Here is a 25844-nt window from a genome sequence, read left to right on the forward strand (position 1 = left end):
TTCCACATGCATGTTTTAGCTGAAGGAAGAATACCTAAAACCTGGGTAGTTGAAACCCCTGGAATGGGTACCATGCAATATGACTTCAAAGGGTCTTCATTTGCTCACCGAACCTCTCCAATCCTATCACTGCTGCGTTTATGCCCCTGTACACATGCTTGATTCTCTTTCGGAGACATAGCAATCCATAGGTTTTAAGATACTTACTAGTCAGGTACATTCTTAGGCGTTTAATATGCGGTGTTGAGTCCATTTCATTGAGCAAGGAGTAGCTCTTGTCTATTCCATATTTGGCTTAAGGAAATTTATCTGTGCTCATTTCAATCTCTGGTTTTATGCAGCACCCCAACTCACCTTTCCCCTTAAGCAAGCATAAGTTGGTTTTCTAAATTTGAGACCCTGTTCTGTTCTGTAATTCAGTTCCTGTGTAGCCAAGTTTACATTCCGTGTATTACTGATATCTTATGATGTTTCTTTTTCTGTGTGACTTATTTCAGTTAGAATCATCATACCTGAATCCACTCATTGTGCTGCTAAGGGCCTGATGACACAGATTTCATTGCTGAGTGATATTGCTTTGTAAGTAAATACCACAACTTCTTTATCCATTTTTCACTTTCTGCGATGTTGAACTTGTACTGTAAACGAGCTTCTTGTAAACAGAGCCATTCCAAACTTTGGGGTGGCTGTGTCTTTTTGATTTTAAACTCCCTAAGCTATAGGACCATAAGTGGAAGTGCCCTAGGCTCTGTTGCTTTGTTTTTTAGATGTTTCAGGAAACACCATACACTTCTCCCGAGTGGTTGTTGGCAATTTACATCCCGCCCATCAGCATAACAAGGCTCCCAGTTCTCCATGGCCTGTCCTGCCTTTCTGGATTTTACACTTTTTTCAGATGGCCCTTTTGACCGGGGGGAAGTGAGACTTCATTGTAGTGCAGATTTCCTTTGCAAGCTTGCTTGGTTGGCCAAAAAGGGCGTATGCGTTTTTTCCTGAATATATTCAGGAAAAAACGCATACGCCCTTTTTGGCCAAGTGCATCATTGTGGACGTTCTGCCTCTTTTCCTATGCTTTCAATGCAATTCCAGTCTACCTCCTGAAATCGGTTTCCTGCAATTCTGCCCCGCTTTCAAGTCCTCTTGGCAGCCTTACTTCAGTCTATTTTTGGACGATAGCTGTCATTTATAACTCTGCAGGTTTGTGAATTACAGTGCCCCTGAGCTCCTTTCTTCAACTCGCTTTCTTGTGACCTGGCCGCAACACCGCAGGATGTCTTCAGGCCCTAATCTGGTTCCGGCACGGCACGCTGAGCCTTTGGTTAATTCCTCCTCCTGGTGGGAAATGAGAGATAAATTTGCCCGTTCAGACACCTCCAGCTAGTCTCTCATTGGTTCTCGCTATTCCTGTTCATCTTCCACAGAAATTGCAAACTGGGCCAAACAGGAGGTTAAAGGGACTGACTCTCCAAGTCGGGAGAGTGTTAGTAAAGCGTCTGGAATGTTGCACCCGAGTACCAGGGGAGGAAAACTGAGACATATTTGAACACGTCTCCCGTTCACATGGTTTATCATACTCTGGGTTCCACATGCATGTTTTAGCTGAAGGAAGAATACCTTAAACCTGGGTAGTTGAAACCCGTGGAATGGGTACCATGCAATATGACTTCAAAGGGTCTTCATTTGCTCACCGAACCTCTCCAATCCTATCACTGCTGCGTTTATGCCCCTGTACACATGCTTGATTCTCTTTCGGAGACATAGCAATCCCTAGGTTTTAAGATACTTACTAGTCAGGTACATTCTTAGGCGTTTAATATGCGGTGTTGAGTCCATTTCATTGAGCAAGGAGTAGCTCTTGTCTATTCCATATTTGGCTTAAGGAACTTTATCTGTGCTCATTTCAATCTCTGGTTTTATGCAGCACCCCAACTCACCTTTCCCATTAAGCAAGCATAAGTTGGTTTTCTAAATTTGAGACCCTGTTCTGTTCTGCAATTCAGTTCCTGTGTAGCCAAGTTTACATTCCGTGTATTACTGATATCTTATGATGTTTCTGTTTCTGTGTGACTTATTTCAGTTAGAATCATCGTACCTGAATCCACTCATTGTGCTGCTAAGGGCCTGATGAAATAGATTTCATTGCTGAGTGATATTGCTTTGTAAGTAAATGCCACAACTTCTTTATCCATTTTTCACTTTCTGTGATGTTGAACTTGTACTGTAAACGAGGTTCTTGTAAACAGAGCCGTTCCAAACTTTGGGGTGGCTGTGTCTTTTTGATTTTAATTTCCCTAAGCTATAGGACCATAAGTGGAAGTGCCCTAGGCTCTGTTGCTTTGTTTTTTAGATGTTTCAGGAAACACCATACACTTCTCCCGAGTGTCTGTTGTCAATTTACATCCCGCCCTTCAGCATAACAAGGCTCCCAGTTCTCCATGGCCTGTCCTGCCTTTCTGGATTTTACACTTTTTTCAGATGGCCCTTTTGACCGGGGGGAAGTGAGACTTCATTGTAGTGCAGATTTCCTTTGCAAGCTTGCTTGGTTGGCCAAAAAGGGCGTATGCGTTTTTTCCTGAATATATTCAGGAAAAAACGCATACGCCCTTGTTGGCCAAGTGCATCATTGTGGACGTTCTGCCTCTTTTCCTATGCTTTCAATGCAATTCCAGTCTACCTCCTGAAATCGGTTTCCTGCAATTCTGCCCCGCTTTCAAGTCCTCTTGGCAGCCTTACTTCAGTATATTTTTGGACGATAGCTGTCATTTATAACTCTGCTGGTTTGTGAATTACAATGCCCCTGAGATCCTTTCTTCAACTCGCTTTCTTTTGAGCTGGCCACAACACCGCAGTATTGCTTCAGGCCCTAAACTGGTTCCCGCATGGCATGCTGAGCCTTTGGTTATTTCTCCTTCCTGGTGGGAAATGAGAGTTAAATTTGCCCGTCCAGACACCTCCAGCTAGTCTCTCATTGGTTCTCCCTATTCCTGTTCATCTTCCGCAGAAATTGCAAACTGGGCCAAACAGGAGGTTAAAGGCGCTGACTCTCCAAGTGGGGAGAGTGTTAGTAAAGCATCTGGAATGTTGCACCCGAGTACCAGGGGAGGAAAACTGAGACATATTTGCACACGTCTTCCGTTCACATGGTTGATCATACTCTGGGTTCCACATGCATGTTTTAGCTGAAGGAAGAATACCTTAAACCTGGAGAGTTGAGACCCGTGGAATGGGTACCATGCAATATGACTTCAAAGGGTCTTCATTTGCTCACCGAACCTCTCCAATCCTATCACTGCTGCATTTATGCCCCTGTTCACACGCTTGATTCTCTTTTGGAGACCTAGCAATCCATAGGTTTTAAGATACTTACTAGTCAGGTACATTCCTAGGCGTTTTATATGGGGTGTTGAGTCCATTTCGTTGAGCAAGGAGTAGCTTTTGTCTATTCCATATTTGGCTTAAGGAACTTTATCTGTGCTCATTTCAATCTCTGGTTTTATGCAGCACCCCATCTCACCTTTCCCCTTAAGCAAGCAGAAGTTGGTTTTCTAAATTTGAGACCCTGTTCTGTTTTGGAATTCAGTTCCTGTGTAGCCAAGTTTACATTCCGTGTATTAGTGATATCTTATGATGTTTCTTTTTTTGTGTGACTTATTTCAGTTAGAATCATCATACCTGAATCCATTCATTATACAGCTACGGGCCTAATGACATAGATTTCATTGCTGAGTGATACTGCATTGTACGTAAGTACCACAAGTTCTTTATCCATTTTTCACTTTCTGTGATATTGAACTTGTATGGTAAACGAGGTTCTTGTAAACAGAGCCGTTCCAAACTTTGGGGTGGCTGTGTCTTTTTGATTTTAAATTCCCTAAGCTATAGGACCATAAGTGGAAGTGCCCTAGGCTCTGTTGCTTTGTTGAATAGATGTTTCAGTAAACACCATACACTTCTCCCCAGTGTCTGTTGGGAATTTACATCCCGCCCATCAGCATAACAAGGCTCCCAGTTCTCCATGGCCTTTCCTGCCTTTCTGGATTTTACACTTTTTTCAGATGGCCCTTTTGACCGGGGGGAAGTGAGACTTCATTGTAGTGCAGATTTCCTTTGCAAGCTTGCTTGGTTGGCCAAAAAGGGCGTATGCGTTTTTTCCTGAATATATTCAGGAAAAAACGCATATGCCCTTTTTGGCTAAGTGCATCATTGTGGACGTTCTGCCTCTTTTCCTATGCTCTCAATGCAATTCCAGTCTACCTTCTGAAATCGGTTTCCTGCAATTCTGCCCCGCTTTCAAGTCCTCTTGGCAGCCTTACTTCAGTATATTCTTGGAAGATAGCTGTCATTTATAACTCTGCAGGTTTGTGAATTACAGTGCCCCTGAGCTCCTTTCTTCAACTCGCTTTCTTGTGACCTGGCCGCAACACCGCAGGATGGCTCCAGGCCCTAATCTGGTTCCGGCACGGCACGCTGAGCCTTTGGTTATTTCCTCTTCCTGGTGGGAAATGAGAGTTAAATTTGCCCGTCCAGACACCTCCAGCTAGTCTCTCATTGGTTCTTGCTATTCCTGTTCATCTTCCGCAGAAATTGCAAACTGGGCCAAACAGGAGGTTAAAGGGACTGACTCTCCAAGTCGGGAGAGTGTCAGTAAAGTGTTTGGCATGTTGCACCCGAGTACCAAGGTACGAAAACTGAGACATATTTGAACACATCTCCCGATCACATGGTTGATCATACTCTAGGTTCCACATGCATGTTTTAGCTGAAGGAAGAATACCTTAAACCTGGGTAGTTGAAACCCGTGAAATGGGTACCACGCAATATGAGTTCAAAGGGTCTTCATTTGCTCACCGAACCTCTCCAATCCTATCACTGCTGCGTTTATGCCCCTGTACACAAGCTTGATTCTCTTTCGGAGACATAGCAATCCATAGGTTTTAAGATACTTACTAGTCAGGTAAATTCTTAGGCGTTTAATATGCGGTGTTGAGTCCATTTCATTCAGCAAGGAGTAGCTCTTGTCTATTCCATATTTGGCTTAAGGAACTTTATCTGTGCTCATTTCAATCTCTGGTTTTATGCAGCACGCCAACTCACCTTTACCCTTAAGCAAACATAAGTTGGTTTTCTATATTTGAGACCCTGTTCTGTTCCGTAATTCAGTTCCTGTGTAGCCAAGTTTACATTCCGTGTATTACTGATATCTTAAGATGTTTCTTTTTCTGTGTGACTTATTTCAGTTAGAATCATCATACCTGAATCCACTCATTGTGCTGCTACGGGCCTGATGACATAGATTTCATTGCTGAGTGATATTGCTTTGTAAGTAAATACCACAACTTCTTTATCCATTTTTCACTTTCTGCGATGTTGAACTTGTACTGTATACGAGGTTCTTGTACACAGAGCCGTTCCAAACTTTGGGGTGGCTGTGTCTTTTTGATTTTAATTTCCCTATGCTATAGGACCTTAAGTGAAAGTGCCCTAGGCTCTGTTGCTTTGTTTTTTAGATGTTTCAGGAAACACCATACACTTCTACTGAGTGTCTGTTGGCAATTTACATCCCGCCCATCAGCATAACAAGGCTCCCAGTTCTCCATGGCCTGTCCTGCCTTTCTGGATTTTACACTTTTTTCAGATGGCCCTTTTGACCGGGTGGAAGTGAGACTTCATTGTAGTGCGGATTTCCTTTGCAAGTTTGCTTGGTTGGCCAAAAAGGGCGTATGCGTTTTTCCCTGAATATATTCAGGAAAAAACGCATACGCCCTTTTTGGCCAAGTGCATCATTGTGGACGTTCTGCCTCTTTTCCTATGCTTTCAATGCAATTCCAGTCTACCTCCTGAAATCGGTTTCCTGCAATTCTGCCCCGCTTTCAAGTCCGCTTGGCAGACTTACTTCAGTATATTTTTGGACGATAGCTGTCATTTATAACTCTGCAGGTTTGTGAATTACAGTGCCCTAGAGCTCCTTTCTTCAACTCGCTTTCTTGTGACCTGGCCGCAACACCACAGGATGGCTTCAGGCCCAAATCTGGTTCTGGCATGGCACGCTGAGCCTTTGGTTATTTCCTCTTCCTGGTGGGAAATGAGAGTTAAATTTGCCCGTCCAGACACCTCCAGGTAGTCTCTCATTGGTTCTCGCTATTCCTGTTCATCTTCTGCAGAAATTGCAAACTGGGCCAAACAGGAGGTTAAAGGGACAGACTCTCCAAGTCGGGAGAGTGTTAGTAAAGCGTCTGGAATGTTGCACCCGAGTACCAGGGTACGAAAACTGAGACATATTTGAACACGTCTCCCGATCACATGGTTGATGATACTCTAGGTTCCACATGCATGTTTTAGCTGAAGGAAGAATACCTTAAACCTGGAGAGTTGAGACCCGTGGAATGGGTACCACGCAATATGACTTCAAGGGGTCTTCATTTTCTCACCGAACCTCTCCAGTCCTATCACAGCTGCGTTTATGCCCCTGTACACATGCTTGATTCTCTTTCGGAGACATAGCAATCCATCGGTTTTAAGATACTTACTAGTCAGGTACATTCTTAGGCGTTTAATATGGGGTGTTGAGTCCATTTCGTTGAGCAAGGAGTAGCTCTTGTCTATTCCATATTTGGCTTAAGGAACTTTATCTGTGCTCATTTCAATCTCTGGTTTTATGCAGCACCCCAATTGACTTTTACCCTTAAGCAAACATAAGTTGGTTTTCTAAATTTGAGACCCTGTTTTGTTCTGTAATTCAGTTCCTGTGTAGCCAAGTTTATATTCCGTGTATTACTGATATCTTATGATGTTTCTTTTTCTGTGTGACTTATTTCAGTTAGAATCATCATACCTGAATCCACTCATTGTGCTGCTAAGGGCCTGATGACATAGATTTCATTGCTGAGTGATATTGCTTTGTAAGTAAATACCACAACTTCTTTATCCATTTTTCACATTCTGCGATGTTGAACTTGTACTGTAAACGAGGTTCTTGTAAACAGAGGCGTCCCAAACTTTCGGGTGGCTGTGTCTTTTTGATTTTAATTCCTCTAATCTATAGGACCATAAGTGGAAGTGCCCTAGGCTCTGTTGCTTTGTTTTTTAGATGTTTCAGGAAACACCATACACTTCTCCCGAGTGTCTGTTGGCAATTTACATCCCGCCCATCAGCATAACAAGGCTCCCAGTTCTCCATGGCCTTTCCTGCCTTTCTGGATTTTACACTTTTTTCAGATGGCCCTTTTGACCAGGGGGAAGTGAGACTTCATTGTAGTGCAGATTTCCTTTGCAAGCTTGCTTGGTTGGCCAAAAAGGGCACATGCATTTCTTCCTGAATATATTCAGGAAAAAACGCATATGCCCTTTTTGGCCAAGTGCATCATTGTGGACGTTCTGCCTCTTTTCCTATGCTTTCAATGCAATTCCAGTCTACCTCCTGAAATCGGTTTCCTGCAATTCTGCCCCGCTTTCAAGTCCTCTTGGCAGCCTTACTTCAGTATATTTTTGGACGATAGCTGTCATTTATAACTCTGCAGGTTTGTGAATTACAGTGCCCTTGAGCTCCCTTCTTCAACTCGCTTTCTTTTGAGCTGGCATCAACACCGCAGGATGGCTTCAGGCCCTAATCTGGTTCCGGCACGGCACGCTGAGCCTTTGTTTATTTCCTCTTCCTAGTGGGAAATGAGAGTTAAATTTGCGCGTCCAGACACCTCCAACTAGTCTCTCATTGGTCTCCCTACTCCTGTTCATCTTCCGCAGAAATTGCAAACTGGGCCAAACAGGAGGTTAAAGGCGCTGACTCTCCAAGTGGGGAGAGTGTTAGTAAAGCGTCTGGAATGTTGCACCCGAGTTCCAGGGGAGGAAAACTGAGACATATTTGAACACGTCTCCCGTTCACACGGTTGATCATACTCTGGGTTCCACATGCATGTTTTAGCTGAAGGAAGAATACCTTAAACCTGGAGAGTTGAGACCCGTGGAATGGGTACCATGCAATATGACTTCAAAGGGTCTTCATTTGCTCACCGAACCTCTCCAATCGTATCACTGCTGCGTTTCCATCCCTGTACACACGCTTGATTCTCTTTTGGAGACATAGCATTCCATAGGTTTTAAGATTCTTACTAGTCAGGTACATTCTTAGGCGTTTAATATGCGGTGTTGAGTCCATTTCGTTGAGCAAGGAGTAGCTCTTGTCTATTCCATATTTGGCTTAAGGAACTTTATCTGTGCTCATTTCAGTCTCTGGTTTTATGCAGTACCCCAACTCACCTTTCCCCTTAAGCAAGCATAAGTTGGTTTTCTAAATTTGAGACCCTGTTCTGTTTTGGAATTCAGTTCCTGTGTAGCCAAGTTTATATTTCGTGTATTAGTGATACCTTATGATGTTTCCTTTTCTGTGTGACTTATTTCAGTTAGAATCATCGTACCTGAATCCACTCATTATGCTGCTACGGGCCTGATGACATAGATTTCATTGCTGAGTGATACTGCATTGTACGTAAGTACCACAAGTTCTTTATCCATTTTTCACTTTCTGTGATATTGAACTTGTACGGTAAACGAGGTTCTTGTAAACAGAGGCGTCCCAAACTTTGGGGTGGCTGTGTCTTTTTGATTTTAATTTCCCTAAGCTATAGGACCATAAGTGGAAGTGCCCTAGGCTCTTTGCTTTGTTTTTTAGATGTTTCAGGAAACACCATACACTTCTCCCGAGTGTCTGTTGGCAATTTACATCCCGCCCTTCAGCATAACAAGGCTCCCAGTTCTCCATGGCCTGTCCTGCCTTTCTGGATTTTACACTTTTTTCAGATGGCCCTTTTGACCGGGGGGAAGTGAGACTTCATTGTAGTGCAGATTTCCTTTGCAAGTTTGCTTGGTTGGCCAAAAAGGGCGTATGCGTTTTTTCCTGAATATATTCAGGAAAAAACACATACGCCATTTTTGGCCAAGTGCATCATTGTGGACGTTCTGCCTCTTTTCCTATGCTTTCAATGCAATTCCAGTCTACCTCCTGAAATCGGTTTCCTGCAATTCTGCCCCGCTTTCAAGTCCTCTTGGCAGCCTTACTTCAGTATATTTTTGGACGATAGCTGTCATTTATAACTCTGCAGGTTGGTGAATTACAGTGCCCCGAGCTCCTTTCTTCAACTCGCTTTCTTTGGAGCTGGCCGCAACACCGCAGGATGGCTTCAGTCCCTAATCTGGTTCCGGCACGGCACGCTGAGCCTTTGGTTATTTCCTCTTCCTGGTGGGAAATGAGAGTTAAATTGGCCCGTCCAGACACCTCCAGCTAGTCTCTCATTGGTTCTCCCTATTCCTGTTCATCTTCCGCAGAAATTGCAAACTGGGCCAAACAGAAGGTTAAAGGCGCTGACTCTCCAAGTGGGGAGAGTGTTAGTAAAGCGTCTGGAATGTTGCACCCGAGTACCAGGGGAGGAAAACTGAGACATATTTGAACAAATCTCCCATTCACACGGTTGATCATACTCTGGGATCCACATGCATGTTTTAGCTGAAGGAAGAATACCTTAAACCTGGAGAGTGGAGACCCGTGGAATGGGTACCATGCAATATGACTTCAAAGGGTCTGCATTTGCTCACCGAGCAGCTACAATCCTATCACTGCTGCGTTTATGCCCCTGTACACATGCTTGATTCTCTTTTGGAGACATAGCAATCCATAGGTTTTAAGATACTTACTAGTCAGGTACACTCTTAGGCGTTTAATATGGGGTGTTGAGTCCATTTCGTTGAGCAAGGAGTAGCTCTTGTCTATTCCATATTTGGCTTAAGGAACTTTATCTGTGCTCATTTCAATCTCTGGTTTTATGCAGCACCCCAACTCACCTTTCCCCTTAAGCAAGCAGAAGTTGGTTTTCTAAATTTGAGACTCTGTTCTGTTTTGGAATTCAGTTCCTGTGTAGCCAAGTTTACATTCCGTGTATTAGTGATATCTTATGATGTTTCTTTTTCTGTGTGACTTATTTCAGTTAGAATCATCGTACCTGAATCCACTCATTATGCTGCTACGGGCCTGATGACATAGATTTCATTGCTGAGTGATACTGCATTGTACGTAAGTATCACAAGTTCTTTAACCATTTTTCACTTTCTGTGATATTGAACTTGTACGGTAAAAGAGGTTCTTGTAAACAGAGGCGTCCCAAACTTTTGGGTGGCGGTGTCTTTTTGATTTTCATTTCCCTAAGCTATAGGACAATAAGTGGAAGTGCCCTAGGCTCTGTTGCTTTGTTTTTTAGATGTTTCAGGAAACACCATACACTTCTCCGGAGTTTCTGTTGGCAATTTACTTCCCGCCCATCAGCATAACAAGGCTCCCAGTTCTCCATGGTCCGTCCTGCCTTTCTGGATTTTACACTTTTTTCAAATGGCCCTTTTGACCGGGGGAAATGAGACTTCATTGTAGTGCAGATTTCCTTTGCAAGTTTGCTTGGTTGGCCAAAAAGGGCGTATGCGTTTTTTCCTGAATATATTCAGGAAAAAACGCATACGCCCTTTTTGGCCAAGTGCATCATTGTGGACGTTCTGCCTCTTTTCCTATGCTTTCAATGCAATTCCAGTCTATCTCCTGAAATCGGTTTCCTGCAATTCTGCCCCGCTTTCAAGTCCTCTTGGCAGCCTTACTTCAGTATATTTTTGTAAGATAGCTGTCATTTATAACACTGCAGGTTTGTGAATTACAGTGCCCCTGAGCTCCTTTCTTCAACTCGCTTTCTTGTGACCTGGCCGCAACACCGCAGGATGGCTCCAGGCCCTAATCTGGTTCCGGCACGGCACGCTGAGCCTTTGGTTATTTCCTCTTCCTGGTGGGAAATGAGAGTTAAATTGGCCCGTCCAGACACCTCCAGCTAGTCTGTCATTGGTTCTCTCTATTCCTGTTCATCTTCCGCAGAAATTGCAAACTGGGCCAAACAGGAAGTTAAAGGGTCTGACTCTCCAAGTCGGGAGAGTGTTAGTAAAGCGTCTGGAATGTTGCACCCGAGTTCCAGGTACGAAAACTGAGACATATTTGAACACGTCTCCCGATCACATGGTTGATCATACTCTAGGTTCCACATGCATGTTTTAGCTGAAGGAAGAATACCTTAAACCTGGGTAGTTGAAACCCGTGGAATGGGTACCATGCAATATGACTTCAAAGGGTCTTCATTTGCTCACCGAACCTCTCCAATCCTATCAATGCTGCGTTTATGTCCCTGTACACATGCTTGATTCCCTTTCGGAGATATAGCAATCCATAGGTTTTAAGATAATTACTAGTCAGGTACATTCGTAGGCGTTTAATATGCGGTGTTGAGTCCATTTCATCGAGCAAGGAGTAGCTCTTGTCTATTCCATATTTGGCTTAAGGAACTTTATCTGTGCTCATTTCAATCTCTGGTTTTATGCAGCACCCAAAGTCACCTTTTCCCTTAAGCAAGCATTAGTTGGTTTTTTAATTTGAGACCCTGTTCTGTTTTGTAATTCAGTTCCTGTGTAGCCAAGTTTACATTCTGTGTATTACTGATATCTTATGATGTTTCTTTTTCTGTGTTACTTATTTCAGTTAGAATCATCGTACCTGAATCCACTCATTGTGCTGCTAAGGGCCTGATGACATAGATTTCATTGCTGAGTGATATTGCTTTGTAAGTAAATACCACAACTTTTTTATCCATTTTTCACTTTCTGCGATGTTGAGCTTGTACTGTAAACGAGGTTCTTGTAAACAGAGGCGTCCCAAACTTTGGGGTGGCTGTGTCTTATTGAATTGAATTTCCCTAAGCTATAGGACCGTAAGTGGAAGTGCCCTAGGCTCTGTTGCTTTGTTTTTTAGATGTTTCAGGAAACACCATACACTTCTCCCGAGTGTCTGTTGGCAATTTACATCCCGCCCATCAGCATAACACGGCTCCCAGTTCTCCATGGCCTGTCCTGCCTTTCTGGATTTTACACTTTTTTCAGATGGCCCTTTTGACTGGGGGGATGTGAGACTTCATTGTAGTGCAGATTTCCTTTGCAAGCTTGCTTGGTTGGCCAAAAAGGGCGTATGCGTTTTTTCCTGAATATATTCAGGAAAAAACGCATACGCCCTTTTCGGCCAAGTGCATCATTGTGGACGTTCTGCCTCTTTTCCTATGCTTTCAATGCAATTCCAGTCTACCTCCTGAAATGGGTTTCCTGCAATTCTGCCCCGCTTTCAAGTCCTCTTGGCAGCCTTACTTCAGTATATTTTTGGACGATAGCTGTCATTTATAACTCTGCAGGTTTGTGAATTACAGTGCCCCTGAGCTCCTTTCTTCAACTCGCTTTCTTTTGAGCTGGCCGCAACACCGCAGGATGGCTTCAGGCCCTAATCTGGTTCCGGCACGGCATGCTGAGCCTTTGGTTATTTCCTCTTCCTGGTGGGAAGTGAGAGTTAAATTTGCCCGCCCAGACACCTCCACCTAGTCTCTCATTGGTTCTCCCTATTCCTGTTCATCTTCCGCAGAAATTGCAAACTGGGCCAAACAGGAGGTTAAAGGGACTGACTCTCCAAGTCAGGAGAGTGTAAGTAAAGCGTCTGGAATGTTGCACCCGAGTACCAGGGTACGAAAACTGAGACATATTAGAACACGTCTCCCGATCACATGCTTGATCATACTCTAGGTTCCACATGCATGTTTTAGCTGAAGGAAGAATACCTTAAACCTGGGTAGTTGAAACCCGTGTAATGGGTACCATGCAATATGACTTCAAAGGGTCTTCACTTCCTCACCGACTCTCTCCTATCCTATCACTGCTGCGTTTATGCCCCTGTACACATGCTTGATTCTCTTTCGGAGACATAGCAATCCATAGGTTTTAAGATACTTACTAGTCAGGTACATTCTTAGGCGTTTAGTATGCGGTGTTGAGTCCATTTCGTTGAGCAAGGAGTAGCTCTTGTCTATTCCATATTTGGCTTAAGGAACTTTATCTGTGCTCATTTCGATCTCTGGTTTTATGCAGCACCCCAACTCACCTTTACCCTTAAGCAAGCATAAGTTGCTTTTCTAAATTTGAGACCCTGTTCTGTTCTGTAATTCAGTTCCTGTGTAGCCAAGTTTACATTCTGTGTCTTACTGATATCTTATGATGTTTCTTTTTCTGTGTGACTTATTTCAGTTAGAATCATCATACCTGAATCCACTCATTGTGCTGCTAAGGTCCTGATGACATAGATTTCATTGCTTAGTGATATTGCTTTGTAAGTAAATACCACAACTTCTTTATCCATTTTTCACTTTCTGCGATGTTGAACTTGTACTGTAAACGAGGTTCTTGTAAACAGAGCCGTTCCAAACTTTGGGGTGGCTGTGTCTTTTTGATTTTAATTTCCCTAAGCTATAGGACCATAAGCGGAAGTGCCCTAGGCTCTGTTGCTTTGTTTTTTAGATGTTTCAGGAAACACCATACACTTCTCCCGAGTGTCTGTTGGCAATTTACATCCCGCCCTTCAGCAAAACAAGGCTCCCAGGTCTCCATGGCCTGTCCTGCCTTTCTGGATTTTACACTTTTTTCAGAGGCCCCTTTTGACCGGGGGGTTGTGAGACTTCATTGTAGTGCAGATTTCCTTTGCAAGCTTGCTTGGTTGGCCAAAAAGGGCGTATGCGTTTTTTCCTGAATATATTCAGGAAAAAACGCATACGCCCTTTTTGGCCAAGTGCATCATTGTGGACGTTCTGCCTCTTTTCCTATGCTTTCAATGCAATTCCAGTCTACCTCCTGAAATCGGTTTCCTGCAATTCTGCCCCGCTTTCAAGTCCTCTTGACAGCCTTACTTCAGTATATTTTTGGACGATAGCTATCATTTATAACTCTGCAGGTTTGTGAATTACAGTGCCCCTGAGCTCCTTTCTTCAACTCGCTTTCTTGTGACCTGGCCGCAACACCGCAGGATGGCTTCAGGCCCTAATCTGGTACCGGAACGGCACGCTGAGTCATTGGTTATTTCCTCTTCCTGGTGGGAAATGAGAGTTAAATTTGCCCGTCCAGACACCTCCAGCTAGTCTCTCATTGGTTCTCCCTATTCCTGTTCATCTTCCGCAGAAATTGCAAACTGGGCCAAACAGGAGGTTAAAGGCGCTGACTCTCCTACTGGGGAGAGTGTTAGTAAAGCGTCTGGAATGTTGCACCCGAGTACCAGGGGAGGAAAACTGAGACATATTTGAACACGTCTCCCGTTCACATGGTTGATCATACTCTGGGTTCCACAGGCATGTTTTAGCTGAAGGAAGAATACCTTAAACCTGGAGAGTTGAGACCCGTGTAATGGGTACCATGCAATATGACTTCAAAGGGTCTTCATTTGCTCACCGAACCTCTCCAATCCTATCACTGCTGCGTTTATGCCCCTGTACACATGCTTGATTCTCTTTTGGAGACATAGCAATCCATAGGTTTTAAGATACTTACTAGTCAGGTACATTCTTAGGCGTTTAATATGGGGTGTTGAGTCCATTTCGTTGAGCAAGGAGTAGCTCTTGTCTATTCCATATTTGGCTTAAGGAACTTTATCTGTGCTCATTTCGATCTCTGGTTTTATGCAGCACCCCAACTCACCTTTACCCTTAAGCAAGCATAAGTTGGTTTTCTAAATTTGAGACCCTGTTCTGTTTTGGAATGCAGTTCCTGTGTAGCCAAGTTTACATTCCGTGTATTAGTGATATCTTATGATGTTTCTTTTTCTGTGTGACTTATTTCAGTTAGAATCATCGTACCTGAATCCACTCATTATGCTGCTACGGGCCTGATGACATAGATTTCATTGCTGAGTGATACTGCATTGTACGTAAGTACCACAAGTTCTTTATCCATTTTTCACTTTCTGTGATATTGAACTTGTACGGTAAACGAGGTTCTTGTAAACGGAGGCGTCCCAAACTTTGGGGTGGCTGTGTCTTTTTGATTTTAATTTCCCTAAGCTATAGAACCATAAGTGGAAGTGCCCTAGGCTCGGTTGCTTTGTTTTTTAGATATTTCAGGAAACACCATACACTTCTCCCCAGTGTCTGTTGGCAATTTACATCCCGCCCATCAGCATAACAAGGCGCCCAGTTCTCAATGGCCTGTTGCCTTTCTGGATTTTACACTTTTTTCAGATGGCCCTTTTGACCGGGGGGAAGTGAGACTTCATTGTAGTGCAGATTTCCTTTGCAAGCTTGCTTGGTTGGCCAAAAAGGGCGTATGCTTTTTTTCCTGAATATATTCAGGAAAAAACGCATACGCACTTTTTGGCCAAGTGCATCACTGTGGACGTTCTGCCTCTTTTCCTATGCTTTCAATGCAATTCCAGTCTACCTCCTGAAATCGGTTTCCTGCAATTCTGCCCTGCTTTCAAGTCCTCTTGGCAGCCTTACTTCAGTCTATTTTTGGACGATAGCTGTCATTTATAACTCTGCATGTTTGTGAATTACAGTGCCCCTGAGCTCCTTTCTTCAACTCGCTTTCTTGTGACCTGGCCGCAACACCGCAGGATGGCTTCAGGCCCTAATCTGGTTCCGGCCCGGCATGCTGAGCCTTTGGTTAATTCCTCTTCCTGGTGGGAAATGAGAGTTAAATTTGCCCGTCCAGACACCTCCAGCTAGCCTCTCATTGGTTCTCGCTATTCCTGTTCATCTTCCGCAGAAATTGCAAACTGGGCCAAACAGGAGGTTAAAGGGACTGACTCTCCAAGTGGGGAGAGTGTTAGTAAAGCGTCTGGAATGTTGCACCCGAGTACCAGGGGAGGAAAACTGAAACATATTTGAACACGTCTCCCGTTCACATGGTTGATCATACTCTGGGTTCCACATGCATGTTTTAGCTGAAGGAAGAATACCTTAACCTGGAGAGTTGAGACCCGTGTAATGGGTACCATGCAATATGACTTCAAAGGGTCTTCATTTGCTCACCGAACCTCTCCAATCCTATCACTGCTGCGTTTATGCCCCTGTACACATGCTTGATTCTCTTTTGGAGACATAGCAATCCATAGGTTTTAAGATACTTACTAGTCAGGTACATTCTTAGGCGTTTAATATGGGGTGTTGAGTCCATTTCGTTGAGCAAGGAGTAGCTCTTGTCTATTCCATATTTGGCTTAAGGAACTTTATCTGTGCTCATTTCAATCTCTGGTTTTATGCAGCACCCCAACTCACCTTTCCCCTTAAGCAAACATAAGTTGGTTTTCTAAATTTGAGACCCTGTTCTGTTTTGGAATGCAGTTCCTGTGTAGCCAAGTTTACATTCCGTGTATTAGTGATATCTTATGATGTTTCTTTTTCTGTGTGACTTATTTCAGTTAGAATCATCGTACCTGAATCCACTCATTATGCTGCTACGGGCCTGATGACATAGATTTCATTGCCGAGTAATACTGCATTGTACGTAAGTACCACAAGTTCTTTATCCATTTTTCACTTTCTGTGATATTGAACTTGTACGGTAAACGAGTTTCTTGTAAACGGAGGCGTCCCAAACTTTGGGGTGGCTGTGTCTTTTTGATTTTAATTTCCCTAAGCTATAGGACCATAAGTGGAAGTGCCCAAGGCTCTGTTGCTTTGTTTTTTAGATGTTTCAGGAAACACCATACACTTCTCCTGAGTGTCTGTTGGCAATTTACATCCCGCCCATCAGCATAACAAGGCTCCCAGTTCTCAATGGCCTGTTGCCTTTCTGCATTTTACACTTTTTTCAGATGGCCCTTTTGACCGGGGGGAAGTGAGACTTCATTGTAGTGCAGATTTCCTTTGCAAGCTTGCTTGGTTGGCCAAAAAGGGCGTATGCGCTTTTTCCTGAATATATTCAGGAAGAAACGCATACGCCCTTTTTGGCCAAGTGCATCATTGTGGACGTTCTGCCTCTTTTCCTATGCTTTCAATGCAATTCCAGTCTACCTCCTGAAATCGGTTTCCTGCAATTCTGCCCTGCTTTCAAGTCCTCTTGGCAGCCTTACTTCAGTCTATTTTTGGACGATAGCTGTCATTTATAACTCTGCAGTTTTGTGAATTACAGTGCCCCTGAGCTCCTTTCTTCAACTCGCTTTCTTGTGACCTGGCCGCAACACCGCAGGATGGCTTCAGGCCCTAATCTGGTTCCGGCCCGGCATGCTGAGCCTTTGGTTAATTCCTCTTCCTGGTGGGAAATGAGAGTTAAATTTGCCCGTCCAGACACCTCCAGCTAGTCTCTCATTGGTTCTCGCTATTCCTGTTCATCTTCCGCAGAAATTGCAAACTGGGCCAAACAGGAGGTGAAAGGGACTGACTCTCCAAGTCGGGAGAGTGTTAGTAAAGCGTCTGGAATGTTGCACCCGAGTACCAGGGTACGAAAACTGAGACATATTTGAACACGTCTCCCAATCACATGGTTGATCATACTCTAGGTTCCACATGCATGTTTTATCTGAAGGAAGAATACCTTAAACCTGGGTATTTGAAACCCGTGTAATGGGTACCATGCAATATGACTTCAAAGGGTCTTCATTTGCTCACGAACCTCTCAAATCCTATCACTGCTGCGTTTATGCCCCTGTACACATGCTTGATTCTCTTTCGGAGACGTAGCAATGTATAGGTTTTAAGATACTTACTAGTCAGGTACATTCTTAGGCGTTTAATATGCGGTGTTGAGTCCATTTCGTTGAGCAAGGAGTAGCTCTTGTCTATTCCATATTTGGCTTAAGGAACTTTATCTGTGCTCATTTCAATCTCTGGTTTTATGCAGCACCCCAACTCACCTTTCCCCTTAAGCAGGCATAAGTTAGTTTTCTAAATTTGAGACCCTGTTCTGTTCTGTAATTCAGTTCCTGTGTAGCCAAGTTTACATTCCTTGTATTACTGATATCTTATGATGTTTCTTTTTCTGTGTGACTTATTTCAGTTAGAATCATCATACCTGAATCCACTCATTGTGCTGCTAAGGGCCTGATGACACAGATTTCATTGCTGAGTGATATTGCTTTGTAAGTAAATACCACAACTTCTTTATCCATTTTTCACTTTCTGCGATGTTGAACTTGTACTGTAAACGAGGTTCTTGTAAACAGAGCCGTTCCAAACTTTGGGGTGGCTGTGTCTTTTTTATTTTAATTTCCCTAAGCTATAGGACCATAAGTGGAAGTGCCCTAGGCTCTGTTGCTTTGTTTTTTAGTTGTTTCAGGAAACACCATACACTTCTCCCAAGTGGTTCTTGGCAATTTACATCCCGCCCATCAGCATAACAAGGCTCCCAGTTCTCCATGGCCTGTCCTGCCTTTCTGGATTTTACACTTTTTTCAGATGGCCCTTTTGACCGGGGGGAAGTGAGACTTCATTGTAGTGCAGATTTCCTTTGCAAGCTTGCTTGGTTGGCCAAAAAGGGCGTATGCGTTTTTTCCTGAATATATTCAGGAAAAAACGCATACGCCCTTTTTGGCCAAGTGCATCATTGTGGACGTTCTGCCTCTTTTCCTATGCTTTCAATGCAATTCCAGTCTACCTCCTGAAATCGGTTTCCTGCAATTCTGCCCCGCTTTCAAGTCCTCTTGGCAGCCTTACTTCAGTCTATTTTTGGACGATAGCTGTCATTTATAACTCTGCAGGTTTGTGAATTACAGTGCCCCTGAGCTCCTTTCTTCAACTCGCTTTCTTGTGACCTGGCCGCAACACCGCAGGATGCCTTCAGTCCCTAATCTGCTTCTGGCACGGCATGATGAGCCTTTGGTTAATTCCTCTTCCTGGTGGGAAATGAGAGTTAAATTTGCCCGTCCAGACACCTCCAGCTAGCCTCTCATTGGTTCTCGCTATTCCTGTTCATCTTCCGCAGAAATCGCAAACTGGGCCAAACAGGAGGTTAAAGGGACTGACTCTCCAAGTCGGGAGAGTGTTAGGAAAGCGTCTGGAATGTTGCACCCGAGTACCAGGGGAGGAAAACTGAGACATATTTGAACACGTCTCCCGTTCACATGGTTGATCATACTCTGGGTTCCACATGCATGTTTTAGCTGAAGGAAGAATACCTTAAAACTGGAGAGTTGAAACCCGTGGAATGGGTACCATGCAATATGACTTCAAAGGGTCTTCATTTGCTCACCGAACCTCTCCAATCCTATTACTGCTGCGTTTATGCCCCTATACACACGCTTGATTCTCTTTCGGAGACATAGCAATCCATAGGTTTTAAGATACTTACTAGTCAGGTACATTCTTAGGCGTTTAATATGGGGTTTTGAGTCCATTTCGTTGAGCAAGGAGTAGCTCTTGTCTATTCCATATTTGGCTTAAGGAACTTTATCTGTGCTCATTTCAATCTCTGGTTTTATGCAGCACCCCAACTCACCTTTCCCCTTAAGCAAGCATAAGTTGGTTTTCTAAATTTGAGACCCTGTTCTGTTTTGGAATGCAGTTCCTGTGTAGCCAAGTTTACATTCCGTGTATTAGTGATATCTTATGATGTTTCTTTTTCTGTGTGACTTATTTCAGTTAGAATCATCATACCTGAATCCACTCATTGTGCTGCTAAGGGCCTGATGACACAGATTTCATTGCTGAGTGATATTGCTTTGTAAGTAAATACCACAACTTCTTTATCCATTTTTCACTTTCTGCGATGTTGAACTTGTACTGTAAACGAGTTTCTTGTAAACAGAGCCGTTCCAAACTTTGGGGTGGCTGTGTCTTTTTGATTTTAATTTCCCTAAGCTATAGGACCATAAGTGGAAGTGCCCTAGGCTCTGTTGCTTTGTTTTTTAGATGTTTCAGGAAACACCATACACTTCTCCCGAGTGTCTGTTCGCAATTTACATCCCGCCCATCAGCATAACAAGGCTCCCAGTTCTCCATGGCCTGTCCTGCCTTTCTGGATTTTACACTTTTTTCAGATGGCCCTTTTGACCGGGGGGAAGTGAGACTTCATTGTAGTGCAGATTTCCTTTGCAAGCTTGCTTGGTTGGCCAAAAAGGGCGTATGCGTTTTTTCCTGAATATATTCAGGAAAAAACGCATACGCCCTTTTTGGCCAAGTGCATCATTGTGGACGTTCTGCCTCTTTTCCTATGCTTTCAATGCAATTCCAGTCTACCTCCTGAAATCGGTTTCCTGCAATTCTGCCCCGCTTTCAAGTCCTCTTGGCAGCCTTACTTCAGTCTATTTTTGGACGATAGCTGTCATTTATAACTCTGCAGGTTTGTGAATTACAGTGCCCCTGAGCTCCTTTCTTCAACTCGCTTTCTTGTGAGCTGGCCGCAACACCGCAGGATGGCTTCAGGCCCTAATCTGGTTCCGGTACGGCACGCTGAGCCTTTGGTTATTTCCTCTTCCTGGTGGGAAATGAGAGTTAAATTTGCCCGTCCAGACACCTCCAGCTAGCCTCTCATTGGTTCTCGCTATTCCTGTTCATCTTCCGCAGAAATTGCAAACTGGGCCAAACAGGAGGTTAAAGGCGCTGACTCTCCAAGTGGGGAGAGTGTTAGTAAAGCGTCTGGAATGTTGCACCCGAGTACCAGGGGAGGAAAACTGAGACATATTGAACACTTCTCCCGATCACATGGTTGATCATACTCTAGGTTCCACATGCATGTTTTAGCTGAAGGAAGAATACCTAAAACCTGGGTAGTTGAAACCCGTGGAATGGGTACCATGCAATATGACTTCAAAGGGTCTTCATTTGCTCACCGAACCTCTCCAATCCTATCACTGCTGCGTTTATGCCCCTGTACACATGCTTGATTCTCCTTCGGAGACATAGCAATCCATAGGTTTTAAGATACTTACTAGTCAGGTACATTCTTAGGCGTTTAATATGCGGTGTTGAGTCCATTTCGTTGAGCAAGGAGTAGCTCTTTTCTATTCCATATTTGGCTTAAGGAACTTTATCTGTGCTCATTTCAATCTCTGGTTTTATGCAGCACCCCAACTCACCTTTCCCCTTAAGCAGGCATAAGTTAATTTTCTAAATTTGAGACCCTGTTCTGTTCTGTAATTCAGTTCCTGTGTAGCCAAGTTTCCATTCCGTGTATTACTGATATCTTATGATGTTTCTTTTTCTGTGTGACTTATTTCAGTTAGAATCTTCATACCTGAATCCACTCATTGTGCTGCTAAGTGCCTGATGACATAGATTTCATTGCTGAGTGATATTGCTTTGTAAGTGAATACCACAACTTCTTTATCCATTTTTCACTTTCTGCGATGTTGAACTTGTACTGTAAACGAGGTTCTTGTAAACAGAGCCGTTCCAAACTTTGGGGTGGCTGTGTCTTTTTTATTTTAATTTCCCTAAGCTATAGGTCCATAAGTGGAAGTGCCCTAGGCTCTGTTGCTCTGATTTTTAGATGTTTCAGGAAACACCATACATTTCTCCCAAGTGTCTGTTGGCAATTTACATCCCGCCCATCAGCATAACAAGGCTCCCAGTTCTCAATGGCCTGTTGCCTTTCTGGATTTTACACTTTTTTCAGATGGCCCTTTTGAGCGGGGGGAAGTGAGACTTCATTGTAGTGCAGATTTCCTTTGCAAGCTTGCTTGGTTGGCCAAAAAGGGCATATGCGTTTTTTCCTGAATATATTCAGGAAAAAACGCATACGTCCTTTTTGGCCAAGTGCATCATTGTGGACGTTCTGCCTCTTTTCCTATGCTTTCAATGCAATTCCAGTCTACCTCCTGAAATCGGTTTCCTGCAATTCTGCACCGCTTTCAAGTCCTCTTGGCAGCCTTACTTCAGTATATTTTTGGACGATAGCTGTCATTTATAACTCTGCAGGTTTGTGAATTACAGTGCCCCTGAGCTCCTTTCTTCAACTCGCTTTCTTTTGAGCTGGCCGCAACACCGCAGGATGGTATCATAGTGCCAATCGGTTTCCTGCAATTCTGCCCCGCTTTCAAGTCCTCTTGGCAGCCTTACTTCAGTCTATTTTTGGACGATAGCTGTCATTTATAACTCTGCTGGTTTGTGAATTGCAGTGCCCCTGAGCTCCTTTCTTCAACTCGCTTTCTTGTGACCTGGCCGCAACACCGCAGGATGGCTTCAGGCCCTAATCTGGTTCCTGTATGGCATGCTGAGCCTTTGGTTATTTCCTCTTCCTGGTGGGAAATGAGAGTTAAATTTGCCCGTCCAGACACCTCCAGCTAGTCTCTCATTGGTTCTCGCTATTCCTGTTCATCTTCCGCAGAAATTGCAAACTGGGCCAAACAGGAGGTTAAAGGGACTGACTCTCCAAGTCGGGAGAGTGTTAGTAAAGCGTCTGGAATGTTGCACCCGAGTACCAGGGTACGAAAACTGAGACATATTTGAACACGTCTCCCGATCACATGGTTGATCATACTCTGGGTTCCACATGCATGTTTTAGCTGAAGGAAGAATACCTAAAACCTGGGTAGTTGAAACCCGTGGAATGGGTACCATGCAATATGACTTTAAGGGTCTTCATTTGCTCACCGAACCTCTCCAATCCTATCACTGCTGCGTTTATGCCCCTGTACACATGCTTGATTCTCTTTCGGAGACATAGCAATCCATAGGTTTTACGATACTTACTAGTCAGGTACATTCTTAGGCGTTTAATATGCGGTGTTGAGTCCATTTCTTTGAGCAAGGAGTAGCTCTTGTCTATTCCATATTTGGCTTAAGGAACTTTATCTGTGCTCATTTCAATCTCTGGTTTTATGCAGCACCCCAACTCACCTTTCCCCTTAAGCAAGCATAAGTTGGTTTTCTAAATTTGAGAACCTTTTCTGTTCTGTAATTCAGTTCCTGTGTAGCCAAGTTTACATTCCGTGTATTAGTGATATCTTATGATGTTTCTTTTTCTGTGTGACTTATTTCAGTTAGAATCATCGTACCTGAATCCACTCATTATGCTGCTACGGGCCTGATGACATAGATTTCATTGCTGAGTGATACTGCATTGTACGTAAGTACCACAAGTTCTTTATCCATTTTTCACTTTCCGTGATATTGCACTTGTACGGTAAACGAGGTTCTTGTAAACGGAGGCGTCCCAAACTTTGGGGTGGCTGTGTCTTTTTGATTTTAATTTCCCTAAGCTATAGGACCATAAGTGGAAGTGCCCTAGGCTCTGTTGCTTTGTCTTTTAGATGTTTCAGGAAACACCATACACTTCTTCTGAGTCTCTGTTGGCAATTTACATCCCGCCCATCAGCATAACAAGGCTCCCAGTTCTCCATGGCCTGTCCTGCCTTTCTGGATTTTACACTTTTTTCAGATGGCCCTTTTGATCGGGGAGAAGTGAGACTTCATTGTAGTGCAGATTTCCTTTGCAAGTTTGCTTGGTTGGCCAAAAAGGGCGTATACGTTTTTTCCTGAATATATTCAGGAAAAAACGCATACGCCCTTTTTGGCCAAGTGCATCATTGTGGACGTTCTGCCTCTTTTCCTATGCTTTCAATGCAATTCCAGTCTACCTCCTGAAATCGGTTTCCTGCAATTCTGCCCCGCTTTCAAGTCCTCTTGGCAGCCTTACTTCAGTCTATTTTTGGACGATAGCTGTCATTTATAACTCTGCAGGTTTGTGAATTACAGTGCCCCTGAGCTCCTTTCTTCAACTCGCTTTCTTGTGACCTGGCCGCAACACCGCAGGATGTCTTCAGGCCCTAATCTGGTTCTGGCACGGCACGCTGAGCCTTTGGTTAATCCTCTTCCTGGTGGGAAATGAGAGTTAAATTTGCCCATCCAGACACCTCCAGCTAGTCTCTCATTGGTTCTCGCTATTCCTGTTCATCTTCCACAGAAATTGCAAACTGGGCCAAACAGGAGGTTAAAGGGACTGACTCTCCAAGTCGGGAGAGTGTTAGTAAAGCGTCTGGAATGTTGCACCCGAGTACCAGGGTACGAAAACTGAGACATTTTTGAACACGTCTCCCGTTCACATGGTTGATCATACTTGGGTTCCACATGCATGTTTTAGCTGAAGGAAGAATACCTTAAACCTGGAGAGTTAAGACCCGTGTAATGGGTACCATGCAATATGACTTCAAAGGGTCTTCATTTGCTCACCGAACCTCTCCAATCCTATCACTGCTGCGTTTATGTCCCTGTACACATGCTTGATTCTCTTTCAGAGACATAGCAATCCATAGGTCGTAAGATACTTACTAGTCAGGTACATTCTTAGGCGTTTAATATGCGGTGTTGAGTCCGTTTCGTTGAGCAAGGAGTAGCTCTTGTCTATTCCATATTTGGCTTAAGGAACTTTATCTGTGCTCATTTCAATCTCTGGTTTTATGCAGCACCCCAACTCACCTTTCCCCTTAAGCAAGCATAAGTTGGTTTTCTAAATTTGAGACCCTGTTCTGTTTTGGAATGGAGTTCCTGTGTAGCCAAGTTTACATTCCGTGTATTAGTGATATCTTATGATGTTTCTTTTTCTGTGTGACTTATTTCAGTTAGAATCATCATACCTGAATCCACTCATTGTGCTGCTAAGGGCCTGATGACACAGATTTCATTGCTGAGTGATATTGTTTGTAAGTAAATACCACAACTTCTTTATCCATTTTTCACTTTCTGCGATGTTGAACTTGTACTGTAAACGAGGTTCTTGTAAACAGAGCCGTTCCAAACTTTGGGGTGGCTGTGTCTTTTTCATTTTAATTTCCCTAAGCTATAGGACCATAAGTGGAAGTGCCCTAGGTTCTGTTGCTTTGTTTTTTAGTTGTTTCAGGAAACACCATACACTTCTCCCAAGTGGTTCTTGGCAAATTTCATTCCGCCCATCAGCATAACAAGGCTCCCAGTTCTCCATGGCCTGTCCTGCCTTTCTGGATTTTACACTTTTTTCAGATGGCCCTTTTGACCGGGGGAAGTGAGACTTCATTGTAGTGCAGATTTCCTTTGCAAGCTTGCTTGGTTGGCGGAACAGGGCGTATGCGTTTTTTCCTGAATATATTCAGGAAAAAACGCATACGCCCTTTTTGGCCAAGTGCATCATTGTGTACGTTCTGCCTCCTTTCCTATGCTTTCAATGCAATTCCAGTCTACCTCCTGAAATTTGTTTCCTGCAATTCTGCCCCGCTTTCAAGTCCTCTTGGCAGCCTTACTTCAGTCTATTTTTGGACGATAGCTGTCATTTATAACTCTGCAGGTTTGTGAATTACAGTGCCCCTGAGCTCGTTTCTTCAACTCGCTTTCTTGTGAGCTGGCCGCAACACCGCTGGATGACTTCAGGCCCTAATCTGGTTCCGGCACGGCATGCTGAGCCTTTGGTTAATTCCTCTTCCTGGTGGGAAATGAGAGTTAAATTTGCCCGTCCAGACACCTCCAGCTAGTCTCATTGGTTCTCGCTATTCCTGTTCATCTTCCGCAGAAATTGCAAACTGGGCCAAACAGGAGTTTAAAGGCGCTGACTCTCCATGTGGGGAGAGTGTTAGTAAAGCGTCTGGAATGTTACACCCGAGTACCAGGGGAGGAAAACTGAGACATATTTGAACACGTCTCCCGTTCACATGGTTGATCATACTTGGGTTCCACATGCATGTTTTAGCTGAAGGAAGAATACCTTAAACCTGGGTATTTGAAACCCGTGGAATGGGTACCATGCAATATGACTTCAAAGGGTCTTCATTTGCTCACCGAACCTCTCCAATCCTATCACTGCTGCGTTTATGCCCCTGTACACACGCTTGATTCTCTTTTGGAGACATAGCAATCCATAGGTTTTAAGATACTTACTAGTCAGGTACATTCTTAGGCGTTTAATATGGGGTTTTGAGTCCATTTCGTTGAGCAAGGAGTAGCTCTTGTCTATTCCATATTTGGCTTAAGGAACTTTATCTGTGCTCATTTCAATCTCTGGTTTTATGCAGCACCCCAACTCACCTTTCCCCTTAAGCAAGCATAAGTTGGTTTTCTAAATTTGAGACCCTG

The 25844-nt window shown here is 43.7% G+C and overlaps 1 long non-coding RNA gene across 49 annotated transcripts in view; it reads left to right on the forward strand.

The window, feature by feature from the left end:
- Positions 1 to 25844, forward strand: part of LOC307181137 — a 3028377-nt gene that overhangs the window by 219072 nt on the left and 2783461 nt on the right. For 2 of the 49 annotated variants that reach the window (XR_013825946.1, XR_013825968.1), the window contains 2 exons: positions 3662 to 3739; positions 16289 to 16374. The exons of 46 other annotated variants lie outside the window; for them this stretch is intronic. This is a non-coding gene — a long non-coding RNA (uncharacterized lncRNA). The remainder of the gene's footprint in view (positions 1 to 3661; positions 3740 to 16288; positions 16375 to 25844) is intronic. One more of the 49 variants, XR_013825971.1, reaches the window with a different exon arrangement.

This window comes from Stenella coeruleoalba (genome assembly GCF_951394435.1).
Source record: "Stenella coeruleoalba genome assembly, contig: scaffold_39, whole genome shotgun sequence".
NCBI lineage: Eukaryota > Metazoa > Chordata > Mammalia > Artiodactyla > Delphinidae > Stenella > Stenella coeruleoalba.